This window comes from Ursus maritimus, unplaced genomic scaffold, assembly GCF_017311325.1.
Source record: "Ursus maritimus isolate PB19 unplaced genomic scaffold, ASM1731132v1 scaffold_10, whole genome shotgun sequence".
NCBI lineage: Eukaryota > Metazoa > Chordata > Mammalia > Carnivora > Ursidae > Ursus > Ursus maritimus.
In genome coordinates, this window is record NW_024423344.1 from 37,074,158 (window position 1) to 37,090,128 (window position 15,971).

Sequence of the window (15,971 nt, forward strand, 5' to 3'; positions counted from 1 at the left end):
GTCTGTGCTCTATCAGCCTCATTTTTGGCTCTGCCCTCAGAGTGTCTCTACTAGGGATGATTGCAAAGTACTGCGGCAGTTATAGGTACCATATTAAAATAAGGTAAAATCAGGGAGAGAAAGACATTCGTGTTTGTTACCTCAGATATGTTTTAAAATGTCATTGACTATGACCACAGCACATGGCCAAACTTAAGTCTCTTGTTAGGAAATGGAACCACTCTGATTGGCTCAGTCCATTCAATGTCTATCTCCCTGTCAAGGATGTGGTAAATCTCTCTTGAGAAATGACGGGGAAGGGGTGAATATTTTAACAAAGCTGAAATTTAATTAGCAGGTGTAAAGAGTGGGAATGACTGTTGAGTAAGCAATGAGTGTTTTTTCTACTGCTGAAGAAAAGATAAACCACAAAAAAAGGTCTCAGTAAGAAGGCAGGAGAGGTAAAAAGAAAAGGATAGATTATAGTGGGTCAAGGGAAAAGAATACTCTCGCATAAAGCCTGAAAAAGGATTCATTTTAACTTACACCGAAAAGATGATATATTTTTCTTTTCTTTTCCCTTCTTTTCTCTCCTTGCTTTCTCTTTTTTTTTTTCCTTGAAAAATTATGGTGAGATAAAGTAAAAAGGGGGAAAGCCTGGTTTGAGGAAGGAATGGAGATGAAGAACCAAAGAAGTGTGAAAAATATTATTTTAGTTTCACTTAGAAGGAAGAGAGAAATCAGATGGTAGCTTAGAAAGGCTCTTGAGGGGCTTAGGGACATCAGTGACTATCTTTATAGGTTTCTGATCTCAGAAGTAGTACATATACCTTCAAAAATTCAATGTCTGCTAAAATATATGTTATATAAAGTGATACTCTGCCAGATTACACCCCCAAAAGTGCAATTATTAAGAGGAGGTATAAATTCCTCTTGTCGTGGTTATGTATATGCTTATTCATGTAAGGATAACCATAATCTTTGACAGTTTGCTTCTTTCTAATTAATATATGCTGGATACCATTTTATATCAGTGCAGATAGGTTTCCTGAATTCCTTTTGATAGATGAGTAATGTGCTATCATCTGGCTATAGCATTCATTCTATAACCAAATCTTTAATGGTAGATATTTTTTATTTTTTAATGATATGTTCAGTGAGGCAATCTCATAAATAGCAAACTTTCCTAGAAATCTAACTTCTAGATACAAAATTATTATTCAGGAAATATAACTTTTACCATTTTTGAAGATGTCACCAAATATTTCTCACTGAATATATTTAGAGATGGGCAAGACTTGAAATCTTTCAGTGTCAAGAAGTGATTCTTCCTATATTCTTCTTTTTAATCTTCCCTAATATCACCAGAATTAATCTCTCTACTTTTTTTTTTGCTTACCTACAACATGCTCTTTATATCTCATAAGTAACATGTTTTCTTCACTCAGCATTAGAAGAAAATTAGGATGAACGTGTCTGTTCAGCATTTTTGTCTTTTTCAGCAGCTCGCATATCAAGGACTGTATGCACATTTCACAAATTGACTTTAATAAGTGAGTGAGTAAAAGCCAATAAAGCAAAATGATGGTGGAAAAAATACATACTTTGGGTAAATAGCATAAGTGTGTCCTAATTTGATCGTTCAAAGATGTTAAAAGTCACTCAAATAGGTATAACATTTTAAAGTTTATATTTAAAATGTTCCCGATCTCTAAGCAAGTTGGATCCATCATAAAACTCATGCTGTAAAAATAACCAAAATGTCCTGGATTATTCAAAAAGCAGCATTGATCTTTTGATCATAATGTGTTTAAAAGAGAAATAAATTAAGTTATAATTAGGCACAAAGATGCCCTTTTACAGAAAATGTATATGGATATTAAGCAGTTGCACTATGAAGTATTTGTTAAAAATTGCTTGTGGTAAACATGTTCCACTTAAAGCTGACATTCTCCCTTGATCCCTGGGACTGTGGGTTTGATTACAACATGTCTTGATGAAGCTAATGAAACGTTTCACAAAATCAACTCAGTTGAAAAGTATAATCCAGAGAAATGATGTTTGTTTTCTATTATTAAAGCAGGTTGACCAGTGTCTACTTTTTTTAGCCTGGGATGAGATCAGTACAGAGCATTCAAAAAAGCTTCACAGTGAAGCCTTTTGCTTTATGCTAATAAGTATACATCTTATAATTAAAATGAGGAACTTTTATCATTCCACAAATATTTAATTGTCACAGTAAAATCAAAGTCTGCTTTGTTCAGTTCCCTACAAGAAACCTCGAGTCATTGAGTCAAAGCTCCAGTTGAGACAGCAAATTGTTGTTGACGCTTGATTCAATGACACACTTGTAGCAAATGTCTATGAACAAAACTGACTGTGCAGGTATCCAGGAAACTTACAGACTATCCAAATATCTCTGTTGTACATATTTGTGCATATTGCTTCTAACTAAAGTAACATGAGTTACTAAAGGAAAAATAACTAAAGGAAAAATGTTGTGCTCTATTTTTGTGTGGCTTCATTAGATACAACTTGAGATTATCCGATCAATCTGTAAGGCTATGTGAGCCCACCTGTACTTCCCTTGACCTAGGCGTTGCCATTTACTCTTGTCCAGGCCTTCCTTATGCATCACAGCTGGAATCTGTTACTTGGATTTCCCGAACATTGCTTTTTCTGTTTTCTACTTTATTGGATATAAAAGTGCCAGTCTACAATAGACGGGGTCATATGTCCATCTATGATCCAGTCACTGTAGCTATGCTGTGACAAGCTAGCTCTGAATTATACACTCACCTCTGTGAGTTGAGTCAGCCACATTCTGCATAGCAAAAGACTGTTCTGTAGGGATATTTGAGAGCTATTACTACAGAAGAGGGAATGAATATTATGTCAAAACAAAAAATGCCAACCCTACACCTTGAGAAATGCTATAATATTCATTTTCCAAGCTTATATATTTGTTTGTTTTTTTAATTTCTTACATTTACAATGAAATATAATTAGTACACTTAAATGAAAAGATCTTAAGTTGATCAAATAGGAAACTTTTAGGATATATGTACATATATGTAATATATCTCTTTACTCTTGGAACTTCCTTTTTTATTAAGTCACATATTTATGATTGAATTGATTATGCATTACATCATAAAGTTATCCATAAAATCCATTTATGGTATCTAATGATAGGGCACTTTGGATCCTTGATACAAAGAACAAAAACTATATTTTATTTGGAATTTAAATAGCACTTGACATTTCATCTATATTTTACTGTCTTTAATTAGATATTTTCTGCCTAACACCAAAAAACACAATTTTTTGATCAAAAAACATACTTTTGAAGATTAGAGGTATAGGAAGTTTGCTATCTTTCTTAAAACAGTATTAAATATATTACTAAGACTTTATACAGTAAGTTAATTTGTATAAAGTGCTTTACAAAGAACTTTCTCTTTTTTTCTCATTTAGTACTTGTAATTACCCTGAGGGGATGCAAATGGCATTCCTAAATGCAGTTTCGGAACAGTCATATCTAGGATGCTAACAAATGCGGTTGAAGAAATAAACTAAATAAAGCATTGAGCCTCTATCTGACTCAACAGTCCAAATTGTTCACAAAGAATTTTTGAAATATTAAGTTTTTTTTTTTTTTAACTAATTTCAACTCTAGAATAGCACAGTAGAGAAGCACTGGGAAACTCTACCACAAGCTTTATTTACAGAAAGTAATTCAAAGTCTACTTTGAGACCCTCCTGATTCTCAACTTTGAATGATTTCATTAAAAATACTTTTTCAACTCTCCAGCAAATAACCAAATAACATTATTTTTAAAAGACATTGCTTTAATATTTTCCTTCAAACTACTGGTAATTTTTTTAAATGTATAATATTTCATAAGGAATACTATTTTTTGGGCAATCAAGTCATGCACCCTTTTTTTCCATTGAATCAGAGAAGACATTATGGGATCAAAAATAATTTATTTATGTTGGTGCTACCTTTCCTGATAGCCCAGACTGTGTGCTTCCTTAAGGCTGAGATCAGTCTCAGGAAGTAGGCAAATGGTCCTAAACACAGAAAAGCTGTAATAGTCATTTTGGAGTGGGGTCAAAGTATTTTTGGTCAGCAAAATAAATATTTCTTCTTGTGTGATGACATTGGGTAAGAATTGGGAGAAAAATCAATACATCTATGAGGGTTTTGACCCTTCAGTAATTTGTAAGGAAATGAGACACAGTTTTCACCATCTCTCCACTTCTTATTGGATCAGTTTTCTCTCTTCCACATTGTTTTTAATGAATTCTGGGGAAAATAACCTTTCCACTAATATCTGCTTCAGGTTTGATGTGCCAGAGTTAGACTGAGGATTTCCCCATGTGAAGAGGCAGAAGATTAGTCTCTGGTAGACACGGATTCTTGGAGCTGGGTAGTGGGAGGAAAATGCCAGGCACTGAGGAGGTGGAAAATTAGAGTAAGAGGGCTGCCATCAGGCACACTCCCAACTTCAACACAGAATTGCCTCCTTCCCATTATCCTCCTCTCTCCCACAGAAATACATAATAAAATACAGAATAATAGATGGAATCAAACTAGCAATATTTTCATTCTTTCTGAACCCTTAGCAAAAAAAATGTTGAGAAAAAAAATGTTATGATTACCAAGGTTCAGTATTAAAAGCTTTATTTAAAAGAAAAATAAGCCCTCAACGTCAGGGCATTCTACGATTGTAATAAGCTTGTATTTTGGGTACAAAACAGTAGTTTACATGACCTACTAAGCTATTAAAAATGTGATTCTATTATTCCACTACCATAAAAAGTGAAAAGTGCCCACTTCAACAGCCTTTATCATTTTCAGTGTACCTAAAAGCTGGATGGCCACACTTCTGAGGACTCAGGCAATGTGGGGATTCAGAAAGCTCTCTGTAAAAGAGAGCAGACATGCTCTTCTTCCCCTCACTCCATGGCTCAGAACTGGGTGTGATTTTGGAGGAGTGACAGCCATCTTGGACTATAAAGGAAAGGGCCACTGCCTCAAGTGACACGGCAAGGAAGGGAAAGTAGCTTGTGTCCCTAACGGTTTGGGGGGTGCCTAGCAGGTTATAGACTGCCCAACCTCCAAATGTAATTAATGGGAGAACTAAGTAAGCCTTTCTCTTGTTGAAGCCAATTATTTGGGTTTTCTCTTATATGTAGCCAAACCCCTAATCTTTATAAATTACCTTATCTAGAAATAGAGAATTACTGTGTTTTTTTTTTTTTTAAAGCATGGCTATGTAGAAGTCCTGAGTGAATCTGATTTAATGACATGTTAATAATATATCTTTAGTATCTTTCCAATTACATATCTGTGAGTGTCTTTAAAAGTTGACAGTGTTGTAAAAAGGTTATTTTAATTTCGTTTCATTTTAAGTAACAATTATTTCCTTGGCAAAATCATTTACACTACAAATTCACTCTGTAAATAAAAGAGAAACTTAAACAGGCATAAATTTCAAGACATGGGGCACGCCAACTGTCACCAAATCGGAATTAGCAAAAATTGAGTATCACTAAGATTTTCTGAAGTAATTATTTTCCAGTTCTTTTTCTAAAGCAATTTACTGTGAGATATAGAGTATACAATTATTTTCCTGTATCACCAAGTGTGGTGGTGTTGATGAGAGTTACTACTCAAGTAGCTTGGGATGACTGCAAAATCTGCTATTTCTTCCACAATGCTCTATACAATAGTCAGTGGAAGATATGTTCTAATGAGGATCAGCACTGTTGAGAGTCCCAAAACTAAGTGGGACAAAATCAGTTTGAATCAGTGCGTTTCCAATAGAATTCTTTTGAAGAAATTGCATCTACCTCACTCATAGCAGTTATACTCTTATTTCTAAAAGAATTTCAGACATCGAACAAGAAACTATTCCATTGTGGGGAGAGGGGAGTGGAGTGTCTGTAGTACACTTCAAGGACCATGAAACACAAAGCTAGTCTTTCTTCAGCATTCTTCTGACTGCCTGAAATCTTTAAGATATTAAAAGCTTTTTTTTAAAACATCATTATCTTATTTTCTCTAGCGTAAAAGGCAAGCGAACTTCAATTCATTTATTTTGCAGAAATGACAGCATACAAATTATGTAGTTGATTCTAGCAATATTTAAATATTAAAATCATCTTAAATAATTATCTGAAGTAATTGAGAAAATTATTTCTGTTTTTCAATACTTAAGAATACAAACTCCAGATTAATGCAGGCACAATTATATCCCAAACTTTTGTAACAAGTTCATGACAAAGGGTAATTTTGCACCATACCTGTGATGTTCTATAAAAGCAGCAAATACAGACGGCAATTCTGAAAGTCAAGACAATGAAGTCAATGCTATGGCACCATATTTGATATGTTTGTTATAATAATTCATGTAGAAATCATATGTAGTTGAGGAAGCAAAGCTGTTCTCTTGGTTTTCAGGTTTGCACAGAGGAACAAAATGCGAAGAAATAGCAAAGTCAGAACATAATTTCTATTTGTATATGTCACAAACTTCTTCAAACACATGAGATATTACTTTGTGCAAAAAAGGACTGTTTACATGAGCAGATTTAAAAATTTTTCCACTATTATCAACTTTGTGGTTGATAAATATCTTTTCTAATAAATATATGTACAAGCTAGTAATAAATATACAGATTTATTCATTAATGACAATAGAACCAATAGATTATTACTCCTATAGTTGTGAGCACAGAGGCAGAACACTTGTGAGTAAACAAATGATTAACACAATCATTTTTTCAATTCTTTTTAGAATTCAAAAACAATGTGGTTTCTATTGAATTCTAACTATCATAGAACTCAGAGATTTATTTTTCTAATTTTCTTAAACCTATAACGATAGGCAGAAACTAGTGTTGGGAGCCTGTGGGACGGAAAGGCAGACTTGTGACTTGTGAGGATAATGGAAACCAAAGATTTCCGTGCCTGGGAGGGGCCGGAGACATACTCAACTTCATAGAACTAGGAGCCAGGATGGGGCTCATTCACCTGTGAAATGAGAGTGTATAAAGCAATTACTGACAATAAGGAACGACCATATCTATAAAGCTGCATATCTGCAGTGGTCAAAGGAGAGAGAAAACTGCCCTTTCCAGCATCTGCTTTAAGGCTCAGTGGATCCCAGTTTTCTCTGGGGCAAGAACCCTGACCTACCACTTTGAGAACAGTTTCTGGATGGGCAACTTAGGACTTTAGGTCCTAGTTTTCTACAAGAACACCAGTGAAGAATGAACACACGGAGTAAAGAATACACAGACTTCTCATTAAGGTGAGCCTGAAAACTAACAAATCAAAGGACATGAGGAAAATGTTAAGCAAGAAAGATTTTTAAAAAATTAATTATAAGGAGGTAGATACACACCCAATAAAATTAGAACAACCATGAAAGATACTATATTCAATATATGTATCCGTTTTCAAAAACACTCACTAAATAAAGAAAAATACGTAAAAAACAAGGACTTCTAAAAATGCATGTATGAATCAAGGACATGAAGACGTGAAAACTAAATCATTGCAAATTGTGTGTGTATTTTTTCATGGTAATTGATCTATAAAACTTAATGAATTAATATGTGGCACATTTTCTACTGAACAGAATCAGTTAAAAAATGGGTGACTTAGGTGTTGGTATTGAATATTTGGTGACGAAAGCTGCATGGAGATAAAACACATGAAGAATATGAAGACAACAATGTTAAATCAAGAAGCCCCAAGTAGTTCTAAAACACATTTAAAAAATAATAATAAAAGAAAAAAGTGACAATTAAACATAAAATCATTAAGAGCTTTCTAATATTACAAAAGTGCAATATTTGTGGTGATATGCAGCAAGTACCAAGCAGCATTAAAAAATAAATTCTACTGTTAAAAACAACTAAATTTAAAAACAGAATAATACAGAGGGGATAGAACACAAACAAAACAAATTTGAGGTCTGATTTACTACTTACTGACCTCAACAAATAGATGTATATTCTTTGGTCATTGACCACATCCAGGTGAACTGTCCCCAAGATGTGGTGCAGAATTTACAGGCTCATGGCTGGATGAACTCACACAGGGGCCATCCCTGCCACATCGAGATGATCCTTACTGACAAACTGCAGATTGTTCCTAATCCAGAAGAGGAGGTTGCATAGAAGAAGAGGATATCCCAGAAGAAACTGAGGAAACAAACACTTATGACCCAAGAATAAATTTATCATATCACAAATGCAAGTAGAAGTAAAAGCAGGAAAAACCCCCACCTACACTAACTGTAGGGTGACTGGATATCTGTCAGTATCAGGTTGGGGGGGGGGCGGTTAAAAGTTAAGAATGTTTACCTTGTGTCCTCAATTACTTCATTTAATCTTTTCTTCTTTCCCAGGGTGTCTAGTCCAACTAAGTGTGCATTCAACATCTGGGGTAAGATCTGTAGAAATCAGATGAAATATGTTTTTCCATTTCTTAATTGGTAGTGGAACCGAGAATGTTGTTAACTTAATACTATAACTTTCACTTAAAATGCTCCTTTCCTGTTACAATATATTAGAGATATTTTTCTGAAAATAAATCTCAACAAATATATTATATTCTAATAAAATGTTATGCCATCATTTATTTTATCAGTTACTTGTTTTTGGACATTAAATTTGTTTAATTTTTTATTGTGAAGAATGCTGGGTAAACAGCCTCAAAATTACATCTCATCACATAATTGTGATGATTTAATAATGAATTCATAGAGGAATGATGAATAATAATTTGTGAATAATTAAATAGAAGCTAAGAAGAAAATGGGAAGTGGGATTAGAACATATTATAAAAAACCAGATCATGATAATAACTTAGTTTAAGTTGAATAAAGAAAGAAGACCAAACAATTGAGAAGTATGTGTCTGTACATGGCTTAGCATAAATGTCAATGCATAATATGAACAATCAAAAAATTAAGCAATATTAATATAAGCATATCATTTAGAAATATGAAAATATATATACCGGGGGAAAAACTTGAACTAATGGAAGGAATCTGCCTCTGAGGAGTGGGAATCAGGAGTGAAAAGGATTGGAACTGAGAAGCTCCATTTCTCTTATAGGCCTTTTAACCAGCCTTTTTGGCTTAATTTGTTCTTTAAATAGATAAAATTAAAAAGAAACTGGAACAGTATAACAGGGAGTCATACATTTTAGAGTGCCCTGCCCTCCTGGAGCATAGAGAAAATGTTCTAGAAATCAGAATGAGGTATGTTGTTGACATACCAGAGAGACATGGAACTAATATCAGTATATTTGTCTTCTATTGTCAATTGGATTCTTGAATAAGATTGCAAAACTGTATTCAACTTTTAATGCTTGGGTTTTGTTTTAGAGTTTACTGAAAATAAGTGAAGACTTCACTCTATAAACACAATTATGATAAATATAATTTTTCTAAATAATAAAGTTTGCCATAGGCATATCAAGTTCTTCCTTTTCAGTAGCATTTGTATTACTCTCTCTCTCTCTGTGTCTCTCTGTTTCTGTCTCTGTCTTGCACACTCACATAAGCACATATACACATGCACACCCACATGCTAGCCACGGTGTATCTACTGGTTTGGTTACTTATATATTGTGGTATAATATAACATTAAATTACTCTAGTATTAAAGAGAAAGTTATTCTTAGAAATGCAAACAGATGACAAAATAGATCAACACTGGTATTATGTCCACTGATTTAAGATCATACAAAAAGTTCTAAATGTCCTTTGTTTTTAAAATGCACTGAAATAGGGGCACCTGGGTGGCTCAGCTGGTTGAGCATCTGCCTTCGGCTCAGGTCATGATCCCAGGGTTCTGGGATCAAGCCCCACATTGGGCTCCTCGCTGAGCAGGAGCCCTGCTTCTCCCTGCTTCTCCCTCTCCTACTGTCCCTCTCCCCACTTGTTCTCTTTCTCTCAAATAATGTCTTTAAAAAAATAAAATAAAATGCACTGAAATATTTATATCTAGGTGTATTAGTAGTCATGATTAAAAAGATCTTGAAATATGAAAAACCTGACTGTTGCCTTGTACTCACCTACCCTAAAAATACTCAAATATGCAAGACTGTGTTTCCTATTGCTTCTTGTCTCCAAGCCTTACTTTTATTTTTCAAAGAAACCAAGAAGGTTTTCCTGTGGTGCTATAATATCTGATTATTATTCAACATAGATACCTAAAGAAATATGTTTTAAAATGTGCATTTTTAAAAAACTTACATTTTGAACTTTTTATGCTAATATGATTAATCCAATCTCTCTCTCAAGTAAGAAAGCAACAATAACCTTCTAAAGTGCAAAATACTTTAGGAAAATTCTTGATTAGCTTTCTGCTGTTCAGTTGAATTTTCATTTAAAAGATACAGCTTTAGAAATCTATGATTTATTCAAACTTCAGTTAAGTTGCATTCTACATATATAGCAATATATTACCCCGAGGAACTACCCAAAGAATTAAGGGGGGAAAAAAGCCTGTCAGGAGTGGATGATAGAAAAACATCCTTTTCAGGAGAGGTATGATATTATTCACACTGTGAAGTATTTATCACTGTCATCAAGATATCTCCAGGGAAACTTTTCAAATATATTTTGATACATATTTTTGAATGGAAATAAAAAATGATATAGGTGGATTTGAAATCTCTACTACATTTATTTTACTAGTAGACATTTTAATGAGAGCCAGGCCTTCAGAGGTATTTATAATTTGTTGTTAATGAATATAAAATGAGAGCTCTCTCTGTGTCCAGTCGGGTGACCTCATTCCATTTTCATCCTATCTTACCACTCTACAGTATTTAATTCTCCGACCACACATTTTGCTGGAAATTATCTCCTTAGTTTATTTCCAGAAACTACTTTCTTCTATTTTTTCCTATCTTTCTGACAATTACTTTTTTGGGTATTCTTAAAATTTCTGATTTTTTACACATTAAATTCCTACATGTATAAAAATATTATATCACAAGGTATTTCTTAGATAATACAAGTTCCATCAAATATTATCTATGTTAATATAAAAAATTAAGAGTCCAATAGCAAAATAAACTTAGAGAAAATATATTTAAGTCACGATACATGAGTTTTTCTATTGCAGGGCTTCTTAGAGACTGACATTTTGAATTATCAAAAGATATACTTCTTTTTTTTTATAATAATTTTTTATTATGTTATGTTAGTCACCATACAGTACATCCCAAGTTTTTGATGTAAAGTTCCATGATTCATTACTTGTGTATAACACCTTCTAAGTAAAATAATAAGCTGAAAGAAGTGCAGTATACAGGAGTAACAAGTGATTTGCTCTTTCTTCTTTGTGCTTATCTGTATACTTCAAATTCTCTGTAATAAACATGAATGAATTAGTAATCTGCTAAAATGTATCCATGGATATTAAACATTGCCATTCTTAGGATTTCCTTTTCATATTTTCTCTAAGGTAAAGTTTAAGAAGCATTTGAATACCTTATCTGTACCAGGCACTACAGTAATTATTGATGACAAAACAATGAATAAGACATAGTTCTTATATTTATGTACTATAAATATATCATGGTAGGTGCTAAGAGAAAACTGATCACAGGTAGTATTGAAACACTAATAAGCAGGCCTTGTCCAACCCAGGAGCTCAGGAAAATATTACTGCAGGAATGATATCAGAGTTAAAATTTAAAGGTTCAATCATAGTTCACAGGGATACGGTAGAGATAAATCATTTCAAGCTGAAAGAAAAGCATAAAGGCAGACAAGGAGCCACACGACAGAGGGCATTGTAGAAATATGAGAAGTTTCTTATTAAAAATTGAAAGAAGAGAGGCAGTGACTGATGGGTAGTAAGACTGGGGAGATACCTAAAGTTAAAGTAATAGTGACTTATTTAACGTGTGCAAAAAAATGGAAATGTAGTCTGTTAGGGAAAACAACATTTTAGAAGCAGAGATTCTCATTTTAGTGCTTCTCAGCATGTGTCCCCTCTATTTTTCCAATCTTATTTTATAAAGAATAATTAAAATTTTAATCTATGACTTGTGTTTCTCTCCTGAGCTCTAAAACTGTGTTTTTCAGCCAGATAGCTAGAGTAATCACCTCCAAATCCATCAAACATGTACATCTGATGGGAAGAATAGCAATAATTCTCTGCCTACCACCCTCCTTTGTGCTGAGTGCCATCTCAGTTTATGGCATCTTCAGTCAACTCCTCTTCAAACAAGAAGTCTTAAATTCATTGTGTCTCAATACCTTTTCACCTGTCCTGCCCATTTTCTTCTTCTTGACTTATGAATTGATGTCCTCCTCTGATTTCTCATCGCTATCTTCTATACCTTCATTAATCCTAGCCCAGATAACACGAATGACACCTTAACTGGTGTGCACAACTCCATTCTCTTCAATTTTGTTTCATTTTCCAGATTGATGCTCCATTGTATCTATAGTTCCAAGTGTGTTACTTACTACCTTTAAATTACTTTCCAATCAGTTACATTATTACGATTATCCTACTATGATGCTTTTACCTCTTATTTCTGTTTTCACAGAATTAGCCTTACACCTCCTTATTGGTTTTTGCTATTATCAATGGAGATAACTGTGTCTTCTAGTACCATATTAAAAATGCAAAATGCATCAGTAACATTTTTTTCTGGATCATCTACTTTAATCATGTTTGTAATCATGTCCACACTCATGGTCTTGCTGAAATGAGGCTTAAGGATAGCGTTTCACATCTCTTGTTATGAGAAAATTTTTCATAAAGCACTTATTACTGTTTACGATTCATAAGAGCGAAGAACATGTATTCCTTGTTCAACTTTGCTTCCTAAATATATATGACAGTATGTGGTGCATAGTAGATGTTAACCAAATATTTGTTGCATGGATAAAGTATTTTATTTTTTCTATCTTATCGTCTTTGAATGAAGGAAAACATCTCCGTTCCAAATTGGTTTTATCAAGAGGCAGCACTTGTAGGTTGATTGTTGGTATCATCTTTTGTGTAGGCGACTTCATATTCCGTACTACCATGTAGAGCAATTTAAGTGGGAGATGTCTACCAAATTCTCTATGTTTCACAGGCTTTGCCTAATGCTTAACTCAGTCTTTTTTGTTGTTCTAATTTTCTAAGAATTTGAAGAGATAGAGGATATAAGAAAATAAAAGTCCTATGTATTCTACCCTCCTAACAATGTGGCTATTTTCCCTTCTTGTCCATTTGTTTTTGTGATTTTTAGGCTCAGGATATAGGAAGAGAAATCATTCTGGCAATGAAGATGAAAGCAGCAGGAAGGAATTCCATTTGTCTCAAAAAATTAAAAAATAAACAGAGATTTTAAACCAAAGGAATGGGTAAGCAATGTTTTGTTTGTTTAAAAAAAAGCTGTAGAGACAAGGGAAGAGGAAGAGAATAGCTGGGGAAGGGATCAGTAATCATTCTTGATATCAGCATAGGACACTTCAATCATAGTTTTTCATTTATGTACTACCATCCTAGAATTTGGTGCAAATTATTCTTAGATTCTGGTGGAATATTAATTGCACCATTCATTTGCTCACTGAACACACATTTATAGAGTGCATGCAAACTGCTGTATGCAAGTCACTGAATACAATGTAGCATTACAATGGTGAAATAGACACATTTTCTGCCTTCCCGGGTCTGTCGTGAGGCAAACAATACATGGAGAAACCAAAGGTAAGAAGTACAAGTCCTTATAGATAAAGAGGCCACAGAGGAGTAAAATCAACAATTTCAGAGATAAAAGAAAGAGTGGAGGATCTGTCATGGATTGGAGAGTCCTTCCTTCTTCACTGATACAGCTGCTACTCACGTCTATGCAGTTCGTTTATAAGAAGCGCCAGGCCACTGGTGTGAGATTTTCTGGGGTTTAAGTAAAATCAGAAATCAAGATAATTATGTGAAATTCCCTAACTTTAAAATATTGCCAGTACATGTGATTTTTTAAAAATATGCTGTTCTAGGTAACATTGACTGTGGCCTAAGAACACTCATTGTGGGGCCCTCTTTGTCACGAAGGTCCAACCTTTGAAACAACACACAAGCATATGATAACACCATCGCAAATCAAAATACATGTCTCTGAATAAAGAAAGAGAACGCAGTACCAGGTATACATAATTAAAACAGAGCTGTTATAGAATGGTTCTTAAGAAGTTGAACATTATTCCGAGACTCAAAATGAAAAAAAAAAAAAAAAAAAAAAAAGCCAAACATTGTAAAGGAATAGGAATCAGTTCCTCAGGCAGAGGAGGGGATTGCCAAGGGCTAGGGGATTAGAAAGAGTTTATGAACTAGTGGATGAAGGAGAGAGTTTAATGAGATGAGAATCAAGGTTGGAATGGGGACCAGATTTTAATCGACATTCACGTCCCTGTTTGAAGCCGAGATGATTCATGTACAGGGGGAAGTCATTGGAGGACTATAAACTGGGAAATGGCTCTAGTTGACTTTTACTTTAATTATCTGTATTACTACATGCTTTAAACCTCACCTATTCATTATAAACATTTTAAAGGGATGGTGGAAGAGGTTATTTGAGGAATTAATAGCCAGATACTTTTTAAGTGGGAGCCTCCAAAAAGTCAAAATGAGAATTCACTCTTCAGGAATAAATGAAATTGTGTAGAATTAAGGGGTGACATTTCTCTTTGTTACTCAAAATGTGGCCTCAGTCTATTTCTCTGTCCTCACAATAGACATAAAATTCTCTCTCCAAGTAATGCATCACCTTGATTTTTTTCTGCTTTGTTTAAGCCAATCAGAAACTCTGAGGAGAATGGGATATATTGCACCTGGGTAGAAAGAAATTATGTGAACATTTGGAGCCATTTCATGTGCTGTAGTAATATTGCCCTTGTGCATGATGGAGAAAATGTAACATTTGTTTTTCTGTTTAGTGAAAAATAAGAATGTGCCTTACCAAAAAAAAAACAAAACCAAAAAAACAAAACAAAACCAAAAAAACAAAAAACTGCTGTCTGCTTATAAGTGGGCATGTTATCTTTATATTCTGAAGATGTGATAGAGTTAAACTGAAGTTGTCTAAAACCCGCTTAGATAAGTTCTTTTGCAAGTATTAACAGCATATATCAGAATAAGAGGCAGGATCAAATGAAAATTTATAGATAAAGAAAAAATGCCATCGATACAGAAAAAGATGTAAGCCCATTATGCTGAAGGTTACTTATATTCTGTCTTGGACTCTGAATCTACTGTAAGTTTCCATTACTTAACCTATTTAGATAAAATGTTCCAGATATTAAGAAAATGACTCTTTATTTTAAATGTCAATATCTGTATTAGCATATTTCCACTCTACTTCTCAATGCAATCTATACAGACAATTAATCTAATTTGACTTTTGAATACTTATGTTTTCCATTAGCTTATACTTATTACTAGTTTCCTAATTTTAGATCATGCCTTCTAATTCAGCATTCTTTTAAAGTTTTATGTGTATTTTATTTGAGTCAATTTTGTAGTCTTTTTGATCATATTCAAAGCTTTAAATATGTCACCAGAAACACAAGACAGCTTTATTTGCAAAGGCTTTCAATGATGCCCATTCAGAAATATTTACACATCACAGTGAAATAAATATCTTGATTGAAGTGACAAATTGCATTTTTTACCACACTTTCTAAATGAAAGCAGAGCTGTAAAGTATTATATTACTGTCAAGAGAGTTTAATGTTTTAAACAATTCTCAAAAAGTTTATGAAGATTAAATAAACATTATGCTCTAATAATTTGAACAACATTGACCCTCTGGAAACAAATTTGATGTTGCCTTCCACTTGAATATTTGTTTAAAATGTGAGGGAGAAATATTAAAAAGAGGTATTTATTTTATCATATGATAAATATTTCAGTTGAGATGATAGCATCTTGGAAGAAAATTCTTGGATGGG

The 15,971-nt window shown here is 33.6% G+C and overlaps 1 long non-coding RNA gene across 1 annotated transcript in view; it reads left to right on the plus strand.

Moving 5' to 3' along the window:
- Nucleotides 1-15,971, plus strand: part of LOC103677531 — a 44,286-nt gene that overhangs the window by 27,462 nt on the left and 853 nt on the right. Inside the window, exons 2-3 of the long non-coding RNA XR_572425.2 lie at nucleotides 8,409-8,446; nucleotides 13,274-13,388. This is a non-coding gene — a long non-coding RNA (uncharacterized LOC103677531). The remainder of the gene's footprint in view (nucleotides 1-8,408; nucleotides 8,447-13,273; nucleotides 13,389-15,971) is intronic.